The sequence below is a fragment of the Rattus norvegicus genome, chromosome 2 (genome assembly GCF_036323735.1).
Source record: "Rattus norvegicus strain BN/NHsdMcwi chromosome 2, GRCr8, whole genome shotgun sequence".
NCBI classification, from domain to species: Eukaryota; Metazoa; Chordata; class Mammalia; order Rodentia; family Muridae; genus Rattus; species Rattus norvegicus.
This window is the reverse complement of record NC_086020.1, coordinates 30,018,910-30,039,769: the sequence shown is the minus strand read 5'-3', so window position 1 is coordinate 30,039,769 and position 20,860 is coordinate 30,018,910.

Sequence of the window (20,860 nt, the reverse complement as noted above, 5' to 3'; positions counted from 1 at the left end):
GAGGGGGGAGTGGGGGAGGAGTTGTCAGGTGGGTAGGGGAGGATCTGGGAGGAGAGGGGAATATGATGAAAATAGATCATATGAAACTATTTTTAATAAAAAACGAGAGAGAGAGAGACAAAGAAATTTACTGAGGCAAATTTAGAGACATGGATATCACCTGGCTGGTGCTCACTGGCCAGTTCACGCTTACTCAGAAGCCAGGTACTGCATGTAGAGGCCTCGTTGGTTTGAATTCCAACATATCTAACTTCAGTGATTCTCTTTTACTCAACACACTGCATGTTTTTCTTATCTTTCTGCTCTCTGTTCTCACGCACCTCACGGTCTCCAGAGCAGCAGTCACATGTTTATGCATACAAGGTTCACGGATATTTGATATTCCAATCATAATAGAGGGTTTTTTTCAAGACAAACAGATTGATATTCCAGTTTTCTTACTGAGTTCTGTTTTTAGTCAAAATGAAATAAGAGATAGGTTTTTGTTTTTGTTAAAATAAATGTAAGATGACAAAATACAGGAAATGGTAGTTAAAAAAAAAAACAAACCACCACCACCACCAAGACACCAGTTACTGAACAACGGTGATGCCATGGGGGCTGTGAGGGGAAGGGTGAGCCCCATGAGTCAGTGTCACTGCCTGAGAGTTCCCAAGCGGTGAGAAAAAGGTAACACACGCAGCACGCAGAGCCCACGGATCTTCCTTCAGAGACCAAGAGTTTAAAGAGACAGAAGCAGGAGTTCCCAGGGCAAAATCAGCCCCAGAGAAGGGGCTGCATCAGGCAGCAGAGTGCCGTGCACGGCTGTCTACACGGAGGGAATAGCAGAACACTGCGGATGGCTCTCCTTGGGTTTCAGCCAACGCCAAAGCATGTTTGCAAAGCACCAGAGGCCAGGAAGAGAGGCTTCCAGATGGATCACAGTGTGCTGTTTGATTACAGCAGAATTAAAATAGAAGTTAATAACAGAACGCTCTGGAAAGTCCCCTAAAACATATGGGAGCTGAACACTCCCTCACAATAAAAGGCTTTTCAAAGAAGCACTTAAATAATTTAAACAACACACAGAATAAAAAAAAACACATTGAATATTGTGTAATACCATTTATACGTTACCTGTAAGAAAATCACAGCACTAAACATATATATTACCAAAAACGAAAGTTCTTAAAGTAAATGTCTCGGCTTCCGTTTGTGCTCAAGGTACATTGATGATGGGAGTTGTAAATATACCACCCCCAAACACTCTCTTCTGATAAATTGTGAGCAGATTATTTTGAGAAACTGAGGTAACCAGCATCTCTGAAAAGCAATGTCCCCTCCGTTGGCTCATGCATTTGAACACTCGGTCCGCAGCTGGTGGTGGTGTCTGGGGAGCCTACCCGACATTCACACTGTGCAGCTTGCTGAAGGACGTATGCCGCCTGGGGTGGACTTTTTTCTTTAAGGATTTATTTATTTTATGTATATGAGTACACTATAGCTGTCTTCAGAACACCAGAAGAGGGCATCAGGTCTCATTACAGATGGTTGTGAGCCACCATGTGGTTGCTGGGAATTGAACTCAGGACCTCTGGAAGAGCAATCAGTGCTCTTAACCGCTGAGCCATCTCTCCAGCCCACTTGGGGTGGACTTTGAGGGTTATAACCTCCCTCTACTCCCATATCTCTCTCTGTTTCTGGATTGCAGATGATGATGTAATCTCTCAGCTTCCTGCCCTGAGGGCCTGGAACTACCTTGATATCCTTGTCACTGTGGACTCCCTTCTGGAACCATTACCCCAAATAAACTCTCCCATAAGTTGCCTTTGGCCATGGTGTTTTATCACAGCAAGAGAGAGGTAACTGATACTCTTAGGGGAGAGCGTTTAGAGTGTCCTGCCTTTCACTGTTACAGATACGGGTAGAAGTCAGCACACAGACATATAGCTTTTCTCCTTCTCAGTATCTAGGAGTTGGATGACTAGACCACACAGCTCCCCTGCACGGTTTCTGCCATTTACTTACCACCCACAAGCCATCGCTTTAGCGTTCCTGTTCCTCATCCTTGCTAGTGCTTCTGGAGAGCCATCTCACCAGCTCTCTGAAAGGAGACTCCGCTTCCATGAGCGTCTGTGTTTCACAGATAAAGGAACGGAAACCCAGAGAAGTGTGGTGACTAGCTGGTGTACGTCACCCCAAAGCCATAGTGTCCTGACTCCCAAAGCAGCACACATCCCAGTGTGTCTCCCGGAGGTGCGCTTTATCAGTTCTTAATTTCTAACTTTTATTTCTTTCAGATAGAAGAGAGAACACGCGCAGAGTGGAATTTAATGCTTACGAGTGGAATTACCTACGGGGACTCTTACATGTTTTATAAATGAGACAGCAGAGCCAGAGGGTAGCTAGAAGAAGGGGAATTTTCTCTCAGAGTCACAAAGCCAATGTTAAACATTGGTCTCTTGGAACCAAGAAAAATGTCCCTGTTTGCTGTGAATAATTCTCAGATATATGAGTTATTTAATATCTGTCCTTTAAAGTCAACTTCCCCTCTGCATGTGTGCATGCCTGGAATATCAATCTCACAGTTTTCCTAGAGACTGCTGGAAATGAAGTGCAAAATTTCACTCATTTTGTGTTAACTGTCATTTTTTAAAAATGACATTTTATATATATATATATAACTGAAAATTGAATTTGTTTTAGGTTAGGCTTACTCACGAGGGACTGAAAGTTTCTTTTTTTTTTTTTTAAAGATTTATTTATTTATTATATATAAGTACACTGTAGCTGTCTTCAGATACACCAGAAGAGGGCATCAGATCTCTTTACAGATGGTTGTGAGCCACCATGTGGTTGCTGGGAATTGAACTCATGACCTCTGGAAGAGCAGTTGGGTGCTCTTAACCGCTGAGCCATCTCTCCAGCCCTGAAAGTTTCTTTTTATTTCCGTCATTTTCCCATCTTCGAGCAACAGCCAAGCAATAAGACTTCTAGCCGAGGCACGGAATGAAAGTTACTATCGACCACACCCACGGATCCCGGCCCGCAGCAGCTCTCTGCTCCCAAACCCCGTGGGAGAGAGACCTCACCGCCTGATCAGGTGGGCACTCCTGAGGCTGCAGAGCGGAGGAGACCACCAACACTGCCCACCCCTGCCCACATCCCTGGCCCAAGAGGCAACTGTATAAGGCCTCTGGGTTCCCGTAGCGGAGGGCCCAGGAGCGGCAGGACCCCTGTGCCTGAGACACCGCCGGAACCTGAAGGAAACAGACCGGATAAACAGTTCTCTGCACCCAAATCCCGTGGGAGGGAGAGCTAAACCTTCAGAGAGGCAGACACGCCTGGGAAACCAGAAGAGACTGCACTCTGTGCACATCCAGACGCCAGAGGAAAACACCAAACGTCATCTGGAACCCTGGTGCACGGAGGCTCCCGGAAAGAGCGGCGCAGATCTTCCTGGTTGCTGCCACAGCAGAGAGGACTTAGGCAGTACCCCACGAGCAAACTTGAGCCTTGGAACCACAGGTAGGACCAAATTTTCCCCTGCAAGAAACCTGCCTGGTGAACTCAAGACACAGGCCCACAGGAACAGCTGAAGACCTGTAGAGAGGAAAAACTACACGCCCGAAAGCAGAACACTCTGTCCCCATAACTGGCTGAAAGAAAACAGGAAAACAGGTCTACAGCACTCCTGACACACAGGCTTATAGGACAGTCTAGCCACGGTCGGAAATAGCAGAACAAAGTAACACTAGAGATAATCTGATGGCGAGAGGCAAGCGCAGGAACCCAAGCAACAGAAACCAAGACTATATGGCATCATCTGAGCCCAATTCTCCCACCAAAGCAAACACGGAATATCCAAACACACCAGAAAAGCAAGATCTAGTTTCAAAATCATATTTGATCATGATGCTGGAGGACTTCAAGAAAGACGTGAAGAACTCCCTTAGAGAACAAGTAGAAGCCTACAGAGAGGAATCGCAAAAATCCCTGAAAGAATTCCAGGAAAACACAATCAAACAGTTGAAGGAATTAAAAATGGAAATAGAAGCAATCAAGAAAGAACACATGGAAACAACCCTGGACATAGAAAATCAAAAGAAAAGACAAGGAGCTGTAGATACAAGCTTCACCAACAGAATACAAGAGATGGAAGAGAGAATCTCGGGAGCAGAAGATTCCATAGAAATCATTGACTCAACTGTCAAAGATAATGTAAAGCAGAAAAAGCTACTGGTCCAAAACATACAGGAAATCCAGGACTCAATGAGAAGATCAAATCTAAGGATAATAGGTATAGAAGAGAGTGAAGACTCCCAGCTCAAAGGACCAGTAAATATCTTCAACAAAATCATAGAAGAAAACTTCCCTAACCTAAAAAAAGAGATACCCATAGGCATACAAGAAGCCTACAGAACTCCAAATAGATTGGACCAGAAAAGAAACACCTCCCGTCACATAATTGTCAAAACACCAAACGCACAAAATAAAGAAAGAATATTAAAAGCAGTAAGGGAAAAAGGTCAAGTAACATATAAAGGCAGACCTATCAGAATCACACCAGACTTTTCGCCAGAAACTATGAAGGCCAGAAGATCCTGGACAGATGTCATACAGACCCTAAGAGAACACAAATGCCAGCCCAGGTTACTGTATCCTGCAAAACTCTCAATTAACATAGATGGAGAAACCAAGATATTCCATGACAAAACCAAATTTACACAATATCTTTCTACAAATCCAGCACTACAAAGGATAATAAAGGGTAAAGCCCAACATAAGGAGGCAAGCTATACCCTAGAAGAAGCAAGAAACTAATCATCTTGGCAACAAAACAAAGAGAAGAAAAGCACACAAACATAACCTCACATCCAAATATGAATATAACAGGAAGCAATAATCACTATTCCTTAATATCTCTCAACATCAATGGCCTCAACTCCCCAATAAAAAGACATAGATTAACAAACTGGATACACAATGAGGACCCTGCATTCTGCTGCCTACAGGAAACACACCTCAGAGACAAAGACAGACACTAACTCAGAGTGAAAGGCTGGAAAACAACTTTCCAAGCAAATGGTCAGAAGAAGCAAGCTGGAGTAGCCATTCTAATATCAAATAAAATCAATTTTCAATTAAAAGTCATCAAAAAAGATAAGGAAGGACACTTCATATTCATCAAAGGAAAAATCCACCAAGATGAACTCTCAATCCTCATCTTCGGTTGGTTTATATACAAGTGTGCAATTTCTAGGCTTGAAAGTAAAATGATGCTATCTCGTGCTGGATAGAGGAGCCTTATTTTTTATTATGGCAGCTTGCTATTTTTGTAACATGGTGATTTGGTTGAACACAATAAAGTACAGTAGTAACTGAAAAAAAAAAAAAGAAAGTTACTATCACTGAGTCAAGGTAATGGAAGCCTTCTGACTCCACGAGCCATTCCTATCCCATGCGTCAAACAAAGTTAATGATTCTTAAAGAAAAGACGCGTTACTTATGCCGCCAAAGCGTGGGCAGGAAGATGTGACTTGGGATCATCACAATAGGGGCTGCCTGTTCCAACGCATCTTGCGTCTTGCGTCTTGTAGCAGAAGAGAGCGGTTGAGTTCAACATGAGCCAATAGCAATTGTGACCATGGAGCATGCTGGGTGCTGGCAAATGGAGGAAGAAATGTGAGGGCTAGGCGGAAGGACTCCAGCAAAACAGACTCGATAGATTCTTGGTGAAGACGGACGTGTCCTGGGGGAGATGGACGAAGAGACAGCGGATCCACCATGGAGCATGCGCAGATGTCAAGCGGGTGGAACTTTGTTACTCATCTACCCTGCTCTTTGCAAACCCTGGATTTTTCCAAGAAGTGCTCAGATTGGTCAAGAGTTTCATAAGCTTGATGGTAATTTGACCAAGATTCTGTCGGGTCTTATCTCTTAGCGGGGCTCTGTAAGTGAGGGGGGCTCAAAAGTTACCACATCAGACAGTGAACCGGGATCCTGTGGGGGAGCCGGACAGACAAATCAGAGCTTTTTAAAAAATGTCATATCTACCCGAAGGCCAGTCTGTAGGAGAGGAACGCAGATGCCAGATGTCTTCATGGGTTTTTTTTTTTCTTTCTTCTGAGAGATCATCAAGATTACATTACAAAGTCTTTCCTTCTGTCCACACTGGAGTCCAGAAGAATTTTGTTCCAGGCCACTGATTGTCCTGCAATCTTGTTCTCTGTCCTATTTACTACCACCAAGAATGTCCTACAGTCCTCCACTTCTACGTTCTATAAGAATAGTATTTGGGTCAACCGCCCTACCAGTTCGTTGAATGTCCAACATTGCATGGCTTCTACCCATGTGTGGACATCAATGCATGGCTATACTTCCCTCTCGTTAATCTTCCCATTGTTGCCTCTCTTGGTCAACCCCTGCCCATACTTTAATTACTGTGTTATGTCAGCATCAGCATCCCCAAGGCCATCCATGTGGTAGAAACAGACTGTAACAGTCTGCCACTGTGTACCTGTCCCACCTGTGTCGTCGGGAGTAGCTTGATGTTGGTCCTGGTGGGAGCACTGGGAAAATGTCTCATATCAGGGTAGTATGGTTTTATGTGTCTGTTTTGTATTTTGAGATTAGGTACTAACATATATGTTGTTGTAAAATTATAAAAAGGGTTTTCTTTTATCCCCCCCCCCCCCACCACTAGATCCAGCACCGCAGTGCCCCAAGATATCTGGTAGATATCTTGCCAGAAACACACATCCTAACTCCATGGTGACCCAGTGTCTCTGCTGCCACACACTCTCCCAAACTCAAATCTCCATAAGAAAGAACATACAACCCAATAACCTCTGATCCAATTGATAAGATAGAATTGCCCACCCAAACATACAAAGCCCTGTACAATCCATCCCTTAAGAATATTCATAACAACCTGTAAAGGAACAGCGTAAAATCTTAACATCATCTTCCATGTTCTCTCAGTGACTTCTCCTCCAGTCTTCACCTGTTCCAGTCTCCTCCTTTTCCCTCAAACTTTTCCTCATCCTTCCTTCTCATCCAAGGACAGGCCTCATTCTATCTTGTACCTGCCTCACCTGTATGACATCATCCCACACATATATGCTGGTCAGAATATCAGGCAGTGCCAAGAAGTAAAATTCTATGTCTTAAATATAGCTGGGTTGATGACAGGGGTTCATCAGGGTTATAAAATGAAGACACGGCCTTTCCTCTTCACCCACTGGATAGCTTTGAAGATTTAAACACTGATGAACGTTTAATTACATTTAATGTTTCTCAGGCTCCAGCTCTGTGCTGATATCTAATTATATGGTAACTGGTGGTAACAGCAAACAGATTTACTTGACTTTCTTCACAGGCATATCTAGTACAGTAAATTCCTAGGAGAATCCACAAGAACATAAGCCTCACAAAATGTGTAGCTCAAGACAAAAGAAATGTATTCTTTCATGGCCTTGAAGACTAGAAGGCTGCAACCATAAAGCACCAGGAGGGCCAGTCTGGGTAGTACCCTTCCTTGTCTCATGACTCCAGAAAGATGCAAATGTAATTAATCTTAACTAAATGTACTTACAGTGACCATGTTCCCAATTGAGTTCATATTCTGAGTGTCTAAGGAATACAATTCTGATCTATTGTTTCAGGGAACAGAACTCACCCCATCGGAACAGCAAGCAGTCTGCTTCATGCAATGCACGAACAGTACGTGTTGCAACCTACCAGAGCCTGCAGATCCAAGCTGAGCCACGTGCCTATAGGTAATCAGTCTGGATGTCCTGGACTTTCTTCTGGATCTAGAGCTCACCTTAGCCAGTCAAGGAGGAGGAGGAACCCAGGACTCCAAAAAAGGTCTAAGATCAAACATAATTATCTCTTGTTTTGGTTGAAGATTTAAGTAAAACAAATTCACGAGCTACAAGTGTCAGGGGTTAGAAGCTGCCACAGGGCTCAAGGCACTATTTTCTAGTCCTAGAATGATGTCATACCCAAGAAGAGGCTGCCAGTATTTATCCAACCCTATATAAGTATCGACACGCCAGAAATTGTCACTACCTCCTGGACACTGCCAGTGAAGGAGGTGGCATAGAACCAGGTTGAATCCTCCTTCCAATTCTGGCATAGTGGCATGTTAAATTTTTACTTTCTTTTGTGGGATGTTATGCTTCCGATGTGACATATTCTTCAAAAGGCTCATGTACTGAAGGCTTGGTCCATACCTGGTCAGTTGTTGAGAGGTGATTGGATTGTGAGGCTACGGCCTAGTCAACGGAGTAATCCACCGATGGATTGAAACATGAACTTGTCTATTGGTAGGCCGTAGAAGCTGTGAAGATGGGGAGGAAGTAGGTCAAAGAGTATATCTTGTGCCAGCCCCTCGGCCTCCATAAGCTAAATGGCTCTGCTCTACCACATGTCTACGCCGTGGTTCTCTGTCAACACAGGCCTAGACACCATGGAACCAATGGGCCATGGAAGGAAACTCCTAAAAGCATGGGTTAAAGCTGAACTTTCTCCCGGGTAGTTTTCGCAGCAGGGTCTATTTGCTCTTAGTCAACACTGGTGTAGACATCGTAGTTCGGGAGCTAGTTATCTGAACTACTTGTTTGTTTAGGGAGTGGGGCAGGGAGCAGTGCAGAGTGGCGACTGTGCTGCCCCGAGTCACCAGGACACAGACTGGCAGAACGCAGGCTGGCAGAAGCAGATGCTCTCTCTCCTGGGTGGGTCTAGCTCCACCCTTCTGCTAGTAGCTCTGTAGTGCAGTGTTCATGGCTATGATGATCAGCATCTTTGCATTTGTTCAGACTTACAAGTAAAACTAAAAAAAGGACCGTGGAGAGGGGCCCTGTGTGAGCATTCTCTCGGATACTCAGAAGCCTATAATGTGTTTCTAACGAGAAGACAATACATTAAATATTTGTTCCTGGTTAAGACAACATAATATGTTAGCTATTCTTGTGGTTTTATGGAAGAACACAGTATACTGAGTATTGATGAGTTTGGGCAGATTTTCTTCTAAAAATCTGGTCCATTTCGTTTGGATTATCAAATGTGTGAGCCTCGTTCACAGTATTCCTCCATATCTGTGGTGTGTGCAGTACCTGTAGTGAAACCCTGTGTCTCCCCTCGAACATCGGTGGTTTGTGTCCTCTTGAATCTGTGAGAGTCCTCACCCAATAGCTTCTCAGAGGAGCACCGTGGGTTCCATCGGTTTTCTCAATTGCTTTCTCGTCTTTAATGTCACTGGTTTTTCCTCTAATTCTGTTTCCTTGTCTCCTTGCTTAGGATCTAATTTTGTTCTTCACTTTCTAGTTTCCTAAGACGCCTGATCTATCCCAGCATGCACGTTTGGTGCGAGGCTCTCGCCACTTCTTCAGTCACAAATTTGAGAAAATCGTGTCTTCATTTAGTTCAAAGTATTTAAAAGTTTCTTTAGATCACTATTCTTTGATGTTATTAAGTTACTAAGATGTGTGGTTTTAGTGACTCAAAAGCATCTACATTGGGATCTGATGCCCTCTTCTGTCATGTAAATAGAGCATACATATGTATAAACACACACATATGCATATACATATATAAATACGTACACATATACATGCCTTTAAAAAGATATCAGGTAAAGGAAAATAAGATTTACCAAATGGAGGTTCACATGAACCTATAGAATTGAAAGGATCACTGACTGTTCAGCTCTAGAAATCAAAAGAAAAAGACCCATGTAAGGTGCATCGCGACAAAATTTTAGAATGGCTGGATAAAGGCTAAGACCTCAAAAATGATAAACACATCAGGGAGGGGCTCGAATTGTTGGCCCAGCTGTTCAGAGTACTGGCTGCTCCTGCAGAGGCCTGGAATCCCATTTCCATGTGGAACCCACATGATGGCTCACAACCATTCCAGTTCATGAGGATCAAATGCGTCCACAGGCACCAGGCGCATAAGCAGCGTTCAGACATGCATGCGGGCAAGGATCCATAAAATAAAACAAAACCCAAAAAGTGTCATAGCAACATAGGAAGCTATAGGACACTGCCGAATGCCTACAACTCCTGAGGGGACATGGATTTCACTAGGAACTGCAAACCCAGAAAAGCTATCAACCCAGTGGGAGATGTGGTGGAGTCAGGACCAGATGCTGAAGGTAGCAGCGCTCTACCTTCCATCCGTCCTTTCTCACGAGAGAGAGCGTGTTCTACAAATGGGAGAAAGTCCCAGCTGAAAGCACAGAGCCTGGAAGACCATGCGAAATCTCAAGCAAGAGTTTGTAGGAAGACCCAGCATGCTAGAGGGTGCTGGTCGGGTTATAGCTATGCAGCAAGCACAGAGCAACCCGACTCCTGGCGTGTCTTCCAGAGAGGATCAAAGGAACTACGCTGGCCTGTTGGACTGTTGTATCTGTGGTTGCTTTCTTCCGGGATTCAACCAGTCACAGTTTAAAAATATGTTCTGAAACGGTATGTATATGTATATGTATATGTATATGTATATGTATATGTATATGTATATGTATATGTATATGTATATGTATATGTATATGTATATGTATATATGTATATATGTATATGATGTATATGTATATGATGTATATGTATATGTATATGTATATGTATATGATGTATATGTATATGTATATGTATATGTATATGTATATGTATATGTATATGTATATGTATATGATGTATATGTATATGTATATGTATATGTATATGTATATGTATATGTATATGTATATGTATATGTATATGTATATGTATACACACACACACACACACATATATGCAATAGACTTTTTTTTCTTAAAATTACATCCTGACAGGAGGGAGAGAGGGGCAGAGAAGCCATGGCAGGACAAGATGGCAGGTGATGTTAAGATTCTGCTCTGTGTATTTACAGGTTGTTATTAATGTTCTCAAGGGATAGATGGTTCCGGGCTTTGTATGTTTAAGTGGGCAATTATATTTTACCAATTGGATCTAAAAAAAATAAAATTACATCCTAATACAATATAACTATTTGAATAGCACCTACATTGTATTTTATATGCATAGTCATAGATTACTTAAAGCATCTAAGAAGATAGTTATATTCTATCATTTAAATCCAAGTGTTTCACCATTCTATGGAAGGGACTGAATATATGCAGATTTAGTGTTTCTGGGGGTGGCTGGAATCAATCCTCCACAGACACAAGGAAGGAGTAGAATTGTCTCATTGATAGTGCTATAGTTTAAGAGTTTTGTTTAGCATGTTATTTTAAAGTAGTGAATTAAACACGAGGGGTGGAGGTGCTGCAAATGGATCATGGCTCAGTCCCCGCCTTTAAAACACTAACAAAAAAATCCGAAACATGTAGAAGGTCTTCAGGCAGTAGCACTTTTAAGTCTTCTACCTATCTGTTTCCATTCATGCATTACTTTGATTTAAAAAAAATAAGACATATCAAAGATCAAAAGGCCCAGAAATTTAAGGCCATAGACACCAGACACTCTCCTTATGTCCCATGGGATGCAATGCAAACCATAGGCGTGCTCTGACCCCACAGGGCTCAGACATTACAGGGTCACCCCAGGTCCACAGTGTTGTCTTTCCACCCTGTAGATCTGGACCAATGACAAGGGATGCTGGAACCACTAAGCCTAGGGAACTTTGTGGACTTGTACCAGAAGGCCAATTAAGTCAGTTACAGGAGAAAACACCGCTGTCCAGGCTGGTGGGAAACTCTTAGTAACAAGTCTGAGGATTTCTCTTAAGAAAACACACTTCAGAAACATAATTACAGTTAAAGGGTTATAATACAGAGGGAATCAAGAAAAGAAGAGCCTTGTAGAGCTCTCAGAACTGCTTCAACCAGACTGTAACGGTCTGGGGGAGAGAATGGCTCCTTTAGTCATTCCCAAAGATCAACAAATGTTTCCTATACAGATATTCAATATTTCCAGCTTTGCAGGCTGTCTCTGCTAACTATTGACTGTGAACCTTGTTATCTATCACAGACTGCACCCAGATGGCCTGTCCCGAACAAATCTGGTTTTCACAGAAGCCTTTCTGGGTACTGTGTACTCAGGGCTGAGTGACGGCTGCCAGAGCGTTACACCCTGTGCAGTCTGGAGCTAAATTCCTCCTTTAATCCCCTCTCTTTAGCTTTCTTCATTTTACAATATTTTTATAAATATTTATTTTTCCTCCATCTTTATTAACTTGGGTATTTCTTATTTACATTTCAATTGTTATTACCTTTCCCAGTTTCCAGGCCAACATACCCCTTAACCCCTTCCCCTCCCCTTCTATATGGGTGTTCCCCTTCCCATCCTCCCCCCATTGCCGCCCTCCCCCCAACAGTCTAGTTCACTGGGGGTTCAGTCTTAGCAGAACCCAGGGCTTCCCCTTCCACTGGTGATCTTACTAGGATATTCATTGCTACCTATGAGGTTAGAGTCCAGGGTCAGTCCATGTATAGTCTTTGGGTAGTGACTTAGTCCCTGAAAGCTCTGGTTGGTTGGCATTGTTGTTCAAATATTTATTTTTGAAAGTTTTATGTGTGTGTCTTTCTGACTGAGTATCTGCATGTGTGTGCAGGTGACCACAGAGGCTGGAAAAGGGCATCAGAACCCCCAGAACTAGAGTTACAGTCAGTTGGAAGCCACCATATGGGTGCTGGGGACTGAACCTGATTTTTCTGGCAGAGCAGAAAATGCTCTTAGCTGCTGAGCCATCAGTCTACTCTCCCTCCATTCTCTATACATTCATCACACCTCAGACTCAGCGACAATAACCCATCAGGTCTTAGCTCTAAATGGCAACATTTGGGTTAAAGGAAGAAAAATATCTTACAGGCCATATAGTGGATGAGCCTCTGGAATCACCCTGTGGAAATTTACGTAGGGGATTTACCATACCGTAAGTGATGAGCTTAAGTCCTTGTGCCTCTCTCTCTCTCTCTCCCTCCTTTCCTGTATTCCCAGTCATCGTTGCCACATCTTCCTTGTGTTTATTATAGATCAGTGGTTCCCAACCTGTGGGTCACCACCCTTTTGGGGGGTCAAATGACCAACACTCTCACAGTGGTGGCGTCACCGCAATATGAGGAGCCATATTAAAGGATCACCTTGTTAGGAAGGTTGAGAACCACCGATATAGATGTTATATAAAGTGGTACCCAGCTCTCTAGGAAGACAGCCAGATAGAACGTGGCGGGACTCAGCATTCTTTGCATAGCATTTGCTGCACGGAGGAGGAAAAGGCCCCCTGTAGGAGCATCGCTGTGGAGCCGGGCTGCACTGAGGAGCTGCACTAGGGAGATGGATAAGGTACTTTCTGTGCGTACCAGAGTGTCTGTGCCAGCGCTTGCTAAATGCTCCTCAGGCTGGACTTCACCCTCACAAGAGGATATACACTGCTCCTAGGTGATAAAGCGCTTCTCTTATCTCCTTAGCATCAGAGGAGTCCATGTTCAAAGCAGGCAAGCGTTGAGCTGGGGCTTATGGCTGGAGAACACACGGGTGGGAATTGCTCTCTTTTCTTTAATTCGCAGGAGTCTCAGGATTGATTCCAGGAGCCTGCTTGCCTGGGTTTTGATCCTGGGATCACCCAGGATATGTTTTTGAAACACTTACTCCCTTTTAGAGATTCACATCCTATTGATCGAGAGAACTGGCCTTTTGCATGCATGTCCAGCTCCAGTAGGAGGCATAAATCTGAGGGAGAAGCAGATGGCCCAAGTGCTTATTAATGAGACAGGTACTCTGAACAAGTGACATTTGTTCATGAAGAAGATAGATTTTTAACACCTCCTCTCTGTCAGGCATTGTTCTCAGCGATGGGAATCTTCCAATTCGCCGGGCAGCAGCTGTGAACGCACGCTTGATTTTAATGACGTTTAGGTTATTTAATAAGAGATGCAGGACCACACAGAATAGACGATTTACATAGAGTTAAGTTGTAATAAGAACTATGGGGAGAAACAAAGTGGGCCAGAGGCCGAGTCAGTTAGACAGGGTAGTCGGCGATGGTTACAGGGGTGAATGCCATTTGAGCTGAGACAAATTAGTGGGGTGGGGGGGATGTGGGTGTGAAGAAACATGCGGGGGTGAGGGTGGATTGCATTTCTGGCAGACAAAAACAATGACTACAAATGCCCTGAGCATGAGCCCCTCTCAGTTGCACCCTCAGGAGTTAATACAGGAAGGCCACTGAGAGACATATGGAGACGCTAAGGCCACGTCACTGAAGAACATTCTTAAAGTCACTTAAGATCCCAAAGGGAGATCTTAACCCCATAGGAAGAGCAGCAATGTCAACTAACCAGACCCCCCACCCCCAAAGTTCCCAGGGACTAAACCACCATCTAACTAGTACAGATGGACGGACCCATGGCTCCAGCTGCATATGTAGCAGAGGATGGCCTTGTCGGGCATCAGTGGGAGGAGAGGCCCTTGGGACTATGGAGGCTGGATGACCCAGAGTAGTGGAACGCTAGGGTGGTAAGGCAGGAGTGGGTGGGTGGGAAGCACCCTCTTAGAGGCAGGGGAAGGGGAGGGGAGAAGGGGTTTGTGGAGGGGAAATTGGGAAGAGGGACAACTTTGAAATGTAAATAAATAAAATAACCAATAAAAAGAAAAAATGAATATATTATGTGAGAAAATTTATTTTCAATAAAAGGAAACACACACACACACGCACACGCACGCACGCACACACACAACACAGAGATCTGAGAGGAGAGGCATACTATGCCACTTTGGGCCACACAGGAGAAGCAGGAACATGGGTTGATAAATTTTCATTGTGACTTTTTTTTTTTTTTTTTGGTAAGGAAGGCAAGGCAAGATCCTAGTGTGGCGTCATCCACCTATCATCCTAATCCTCAGGAGTGGGAGGCACAAGAATCTGAGTTTTAAAAGCGCTGGATTATACAGTGAGTTCAAGGTCACTGGACCATATAGCAAACTTCTGTCTCTCCCCCAACCCCCACCGAGGAATGTCAAGGCAGACAGGGGAAATTACTTGGGTTGGTGACATAGTACCTGGCCGGAGGTGGTTCAGTGTAGGGAGAATATTTAGGTTAGACAAGATGCTATGCTACACGTGTGTTAGCCAGTTTTCCATTACTATAATAAAATGCCATAATAAATTCATAGTAATATAATATACATATATTATATGTAATTATTATAAGATACAGTGTATTTTATTATATATAATCACTATCACATATAATAAAATAAAACAATCAACTCATAAAGAGAGGAGGACTTCCGTCTCAGAGGTCCCATGCCATTATCAAATGGACTTGCTGTTTCTGGGCCATGACAAGGCAACAAGTCACAGTGGGGAGCTCGTGGCAGGTCAGAGCTGCTCATCTAGTGGACAGGAAGTGAGCAACGAGAGGCAGAGGAGGAGTCAGCTTCTCAGTGTCTCTTAGGAGAGCAGGTTTCCAATGCTCAAGGAGATTTCCCACTAAGTTTGGAGACTAAGTTTTTTTTTTTTTCTTTCTGTTTTTCTCTTGTACAGGGGATTGAGGGCGGGGCTTACCAAGCAAGTATTATAGCACTAGGGAATCTGGTTTCCTGGGGGAACTGGAAACTGTTCTGCCCATTATGTTGGCCCTGTGATGGTAGATGCCTAAAGGATGACTGTAGACTCTGGATAGGCAGACCATCTATATGATTGCAGATCAGATTACAATTCCCACTGTGTATACCAGGGAGAGGTAGGCTTGTCTGCTCGCAGCAGATCAAGTCACCAAGTTCAATGACTAGCGTGAAACTCACACTGTGACTCCCCCACTCCCCCATCCCTTGGATGTGGTTTTTGTTAAGTTTCCCACCTGCTTCCCGCCTTCTGCAGTGCTCCATGCCATGACAAAACACTCATGATTTCTTTAACGAATCTGTTGCTCAACAGGCTGTACTTTCTACTGGGCTTTGTTACTGATCCAAAAGAAATAGCAAAACTTCTAAGAAAAGACATTCTGGAAAAAGACTCTTGGCCAAAATGTCAAAGAGAGCCTATTCATTTTCCTTTGTTACTAACTTTCATTTACTAAAAAGAGGTCTCATGAGACCCACGCTAACTCATGCCCAAGAGCACGTTAAAGTTTATTCTGTGACTCTGCCGATGCTTCCACAATTCGTATTTATTTATTTTGTGTGCGTGTGTGAGTGTGTGTGAGTGTGTGTGTGTGTGTATGTGTGTGTCTGTGTGTGTGTGGTGTGTGAGTGTGTGTGTGTGGTGTGTGTCTGTGTGTGTGTGTCTGTGTATATGTGTGTGTCTGTGTGTGTGGTGAGTGTGTGTGGTGTGTGGTGTGTGTGTGTGGTGAGTGTGTGTGTCTGTGTATATGTGTGTATCTGTGTGTGCTGTGTGTCTGTGTGTGTCTGTGTGTGTGGTGTGTGAGTGTGTGTATGTGTATGTCTGTATATGTGTATGTGTGTGTGGTGAGTGTGTGTGTGTGTGGTGAGTGTGTGTGTGTGGTGTGTGTAGGTCAGAGGACAGCTTTCAGGAATTGGTTCTGTCTCTCTGCCATATAGGCATTGGGGATCAATTTCTGGTCATCAGGTTCATGATTGCCTTTACCCATGAGGCAGCTGGTTCCCAGGCATATCTCTTTAAATCATTGACTTCCTTCCCCGTCCCAGCCTTACATTCATCTTATAATATAAAACACAACTAAACCTTAAAGGTGTCCACGCTGTTTAACAACTTCCCAGTTTAAAAGGCCAAAATCCATGCCTCATCTTAGGTCAAGGCAAACTTGTAACCAAAACCAACTTTCCTTTTTCCAACTTTCCTTTTTCCAATAGCGCAGAATAGTCACTCCTATTCCATAACAGGATAATTGGGGCACAGCACGAATGATCGGACCAAAAGTCTCGTCTACTTTTCTATTGCCGTAATAAAGCCTCGTGACCAAGGCAACCTATAAAAGACCCTGTTTAATTAGTTTATGGTGTCCTGACAATGTTTTATGAGGCAATGCCACAACCTAGACCATAAAGACATATCTGGATTTATAGAAAGAGTTTTCATTACTGTGCATAAAAAATAAAATAAATATTTTTCTCTGCAATATTCATAAAAACCTATTACTGCATTTCAGAGAGTTCTACCTAGCACACAGGAGGTACGTTCATGGGCCTGCTTGTTACTAAAGATGTCTTTGTATTCGTGTTTTGATGTAAAATATGTAGTTGTGTAGGGAGTCATTGAGTAAGACCAGGAAGAGAGCTAAGAATCGCAGCAAGTGGGCATGGGCCATGCGAAACGGTATATGGTCCAAGAACCAATCAATGCCGGGAAAGCAGGAGGGTCGTGGGAGGCTGGGAGGCTGAAGAGAATTCGAGAAGCTCCAGGCAGATGAGCTATTATCCGTGCTGAGTTGGGGCTATCACAGAGTGAGAGGCAGGAAGATGCCGGAAGGCACCCAGACCCAAGCCAGAACACTTGAGCTGTGTGGATACGGACACACAGACCTACAGAAGAATATAGGGAAGATGAAGGCCAAAGGCCCTAGGCCCCAGAAAAGTATTCATTACTTATGTACACTGTGAGTGAATGTGCGTGCGTGTGCGCGCGTGTGTGCGTGTGTGCGTGTGTGCGCGCACGCGTGCGTGTGAAACATCCACTGTCAGTCATTTTGTACCGACACATAGTTCTCTGGATGTTCAGAGTTAGCCCTCTTGGTCTAAACATAAACTGGCCTTTAGGTGACACCTCTTGTTTGTTCTGTTGACACTTCTTCCCCCATTTTGAATTTACGTTCTATACATTACATTGCTTTCTTCTCCACCGTTTCTATGGAATGACGATACCAGGTACTCATGGGTGCTCAGGGCTACAGGCTGGCAGTTGGCTACTGTTCATTCAAAAACAAGTCCTTCCTTTGGAGAGGTCAATCGCATGGAATCGGAGGTGAAGAAAGCTACGGCAACCAGCAGAAGGGCAGTTTGCAGCGTCAGTCCGCACAGACCACCCGGACGCTACGGTTCTCATACGCAGATACCGAGATCAGACTTCCTTCTGATGATTTTTTTTTTTTTTCTTTTGACCCAGAGAAGATTTTCTGTCTGGAATTCAGACAGAAAGTTTGGTGCCTTATCCCAGGACCCCCTTGTTCAATGTGGCTGTTGCTACCGACCCCAGTAGCCATGGTTTCTGAGAGATGATCAATGCATTGCAACATTTCTGGATAAAAGGTTCCAAACACAATGGCTATGAATGTTTGCTTTGGAGGAGAGGCGGCTTACCAGGTTAAGACATTCTTCATAAGGCATCTGGAAGTCGTGTTCTTTGGTTTTTGTTTGCCACCACCCTCACAGAAAGAATGAATGACAAAGGACAATCTGCAGCCCAATCTTAGACACTCGGTCCCTGTGGTTATTTGCACTGTCTTCTGTCCACCCAGGCTGGCTAAGCGGCAATCTATAACCCAAATCAAGTCTCTCCAAACGGCCTTTGCTCCCTGGCCCCGCCTCCCGGGCCGCGCCCCCGGGCCCCGCCCTCACGTCCTGTATGGTGGTCTACAGGCTTGTGGAGACCTGGGTTTTCCATACCGATCTTTTTCCGGGTCATGTTCTACTTCCCTCATTTTGACGCAGACGAAGAACACCTCATTAAAAGCAAATGGCGACATAGCTCTCCAACGCTTTTATTGTGCTCTGATGAGAGTAGGCAGCAAAAGCTATCAGTGGAAACAATAGAGGATTTAAAATTCGATTATTATGCTAAGTCTGCCAGTGTATGATATGGCTTAGCTTTGAAAAAAAACCTCGGGGTTGGGGATTTAGCTCAGTGGTAGAGCGCTTGCCTAGCAAGCGCAAGGCCCTGGGTTCGGTCCCCAGCTCCGAAAAAAAAAAAAAAGAAAAAAAAAATCTCAGAATTGGGGCTGCTGATACAGTTTAGCCATAGAATGCTTGTCTGACATGTGCAAGGCCTAGGTTCATTCCCTGGACCCGTCTTCCTTCTCCAAAGACTGGGGAGTAGTGCTTAGAACTTAAATGCACATTTCAGATTGAGTACACACACACACACACACACACACACAAAGAGAGAGAGAGAGAGAGAGAGAGAGAGAGAGAGAGAGAGAGAGAGAGAGAGATATCTGCCTGTTTCTGCCTCTTAAGTGCTGGGATTAAATTAAAGGCAGGCACCACCCACTGATGCTTGGCCAGATATATATATATATATATATATATATATATATATATATATATATATATATATATATATATATATCTTCCCCATTGTGGCAATTCACTGTGTGTCTGAGGAACAAAAAGGTGACAAGATATGCGGGACCTAAATGTGACTCACTTTGCCAGCAATGCCTGATTAAAAGTTCAGGCTATGTTCTTTTTCCATCGGGTGAAAGGACTACTTGATTTTAATTAAAGTTTTCGAATACAAAGAGGTTGAAGTCTTGAATAATTCCAATGTCATCTTTTTTTACTCTGTCCTGCCATAAAGCTTCTGTGTCCAGTTTTTATTTTTTGCTTTTTTGGTGTTGTTGAGACAGGGTCTCCTGTAGCTGGCCTTGAACTTGCTTGAACCTGGGAGAGCATTGGTCTCCTTATCTTCCCAAGTCCATCCTGTTAATTCTAGGATCACAGGCAAGTTCTCTGATGAGTATCCATGGTCATGGTTTTAAATAACTAACGAGATTCTAGCTAATGAAAACACTGCAGGCATTGAGAGAAATTGAGGGGGGAGAGGGAAGAGAGCTATGGGAACGACTTTGTAAACAGGCTCAGATGCAAAGTGACTTCTGCTTAAACGAGTGGGTCTCACCCTGTGGGTCACCACCCCTACAAGAGTCAAATGAACCCTTTCTCAGGGGTTTACCTAAGACTATCAGACAACACTGATATCTACATTACGATTCATAACGGTAGCAAAATTACAGTTATGAAGTAGCAACAAAATGAATTTTATGATTGGGGTCCCCACAGCAGAACTTTCTCCAGGATCTCAGCATTAGGAAGGTTGAGAACCATGGCTTAACCACATTTGCCACCCCCAGTGAGAAGGGAGGCCAGGATTTACAGGTTGGTGACATTATTTAGGCTAAGACTAGGAAGTCAGGGAGAATGAAACTAGTGGCTGAGAGAATGTTGCCTTTTACCATTGACATGTAATATTGTAATATTGTCATTTATGGACATGAGGCCACAGGTTGGACACACTGCTCGGTCCTTTTTTAGAAAGGAGTCAGTTATCAACGTTAAACCTTTGAGAGCATTTTTTCCAAAACAGCTCTTAATTAACCATGCATTAAAATTCTGTCTTTTGGTTTTCAGATGAAATCTACATTCCTGCTTTAGACAAATGCCCTGGATTACTTTGAGGAACAAAACAGCTCTTTGTCAGAAGTAAGTTGACAGTCTATTTCACAGGCCAGAGACTATAGTCTACATACATTGATCATGTGTAAAATGTATTCCCACGCATGGTGATTTGTAATATAGGAAAAGCAACCAATTTTTTTAAAAAATCCATTCTTTCCAGGATTGTACTTTGATTCTTAGAAATTAATAATTAAAAGGGGGAAGCTATATTTGTAAAGCTGTTTACATTACTGTTATCATAGCAAAAAAAAAAAAAAAAAAGAGGAGGGTGGTTTACAGTCTAAATAACCCATGATAACAGAGAGCCTCAATGAATTATGTTATTACCAGTTTTTAGCTGTAAAGATATAAAGCCATGTGGCCAAGTGCTGTCAACATATTGGCAGTGGGAGGAGACATCAAAAGTGCTTATGTGCAAGTGTCAGATTAGAGGGGCATTCAGAGAAGTATTGTGGTTTTACCAGCATGTTAGAATTATGGTCCTAAGCTGTTTAAGTCACACACACACACACACACAC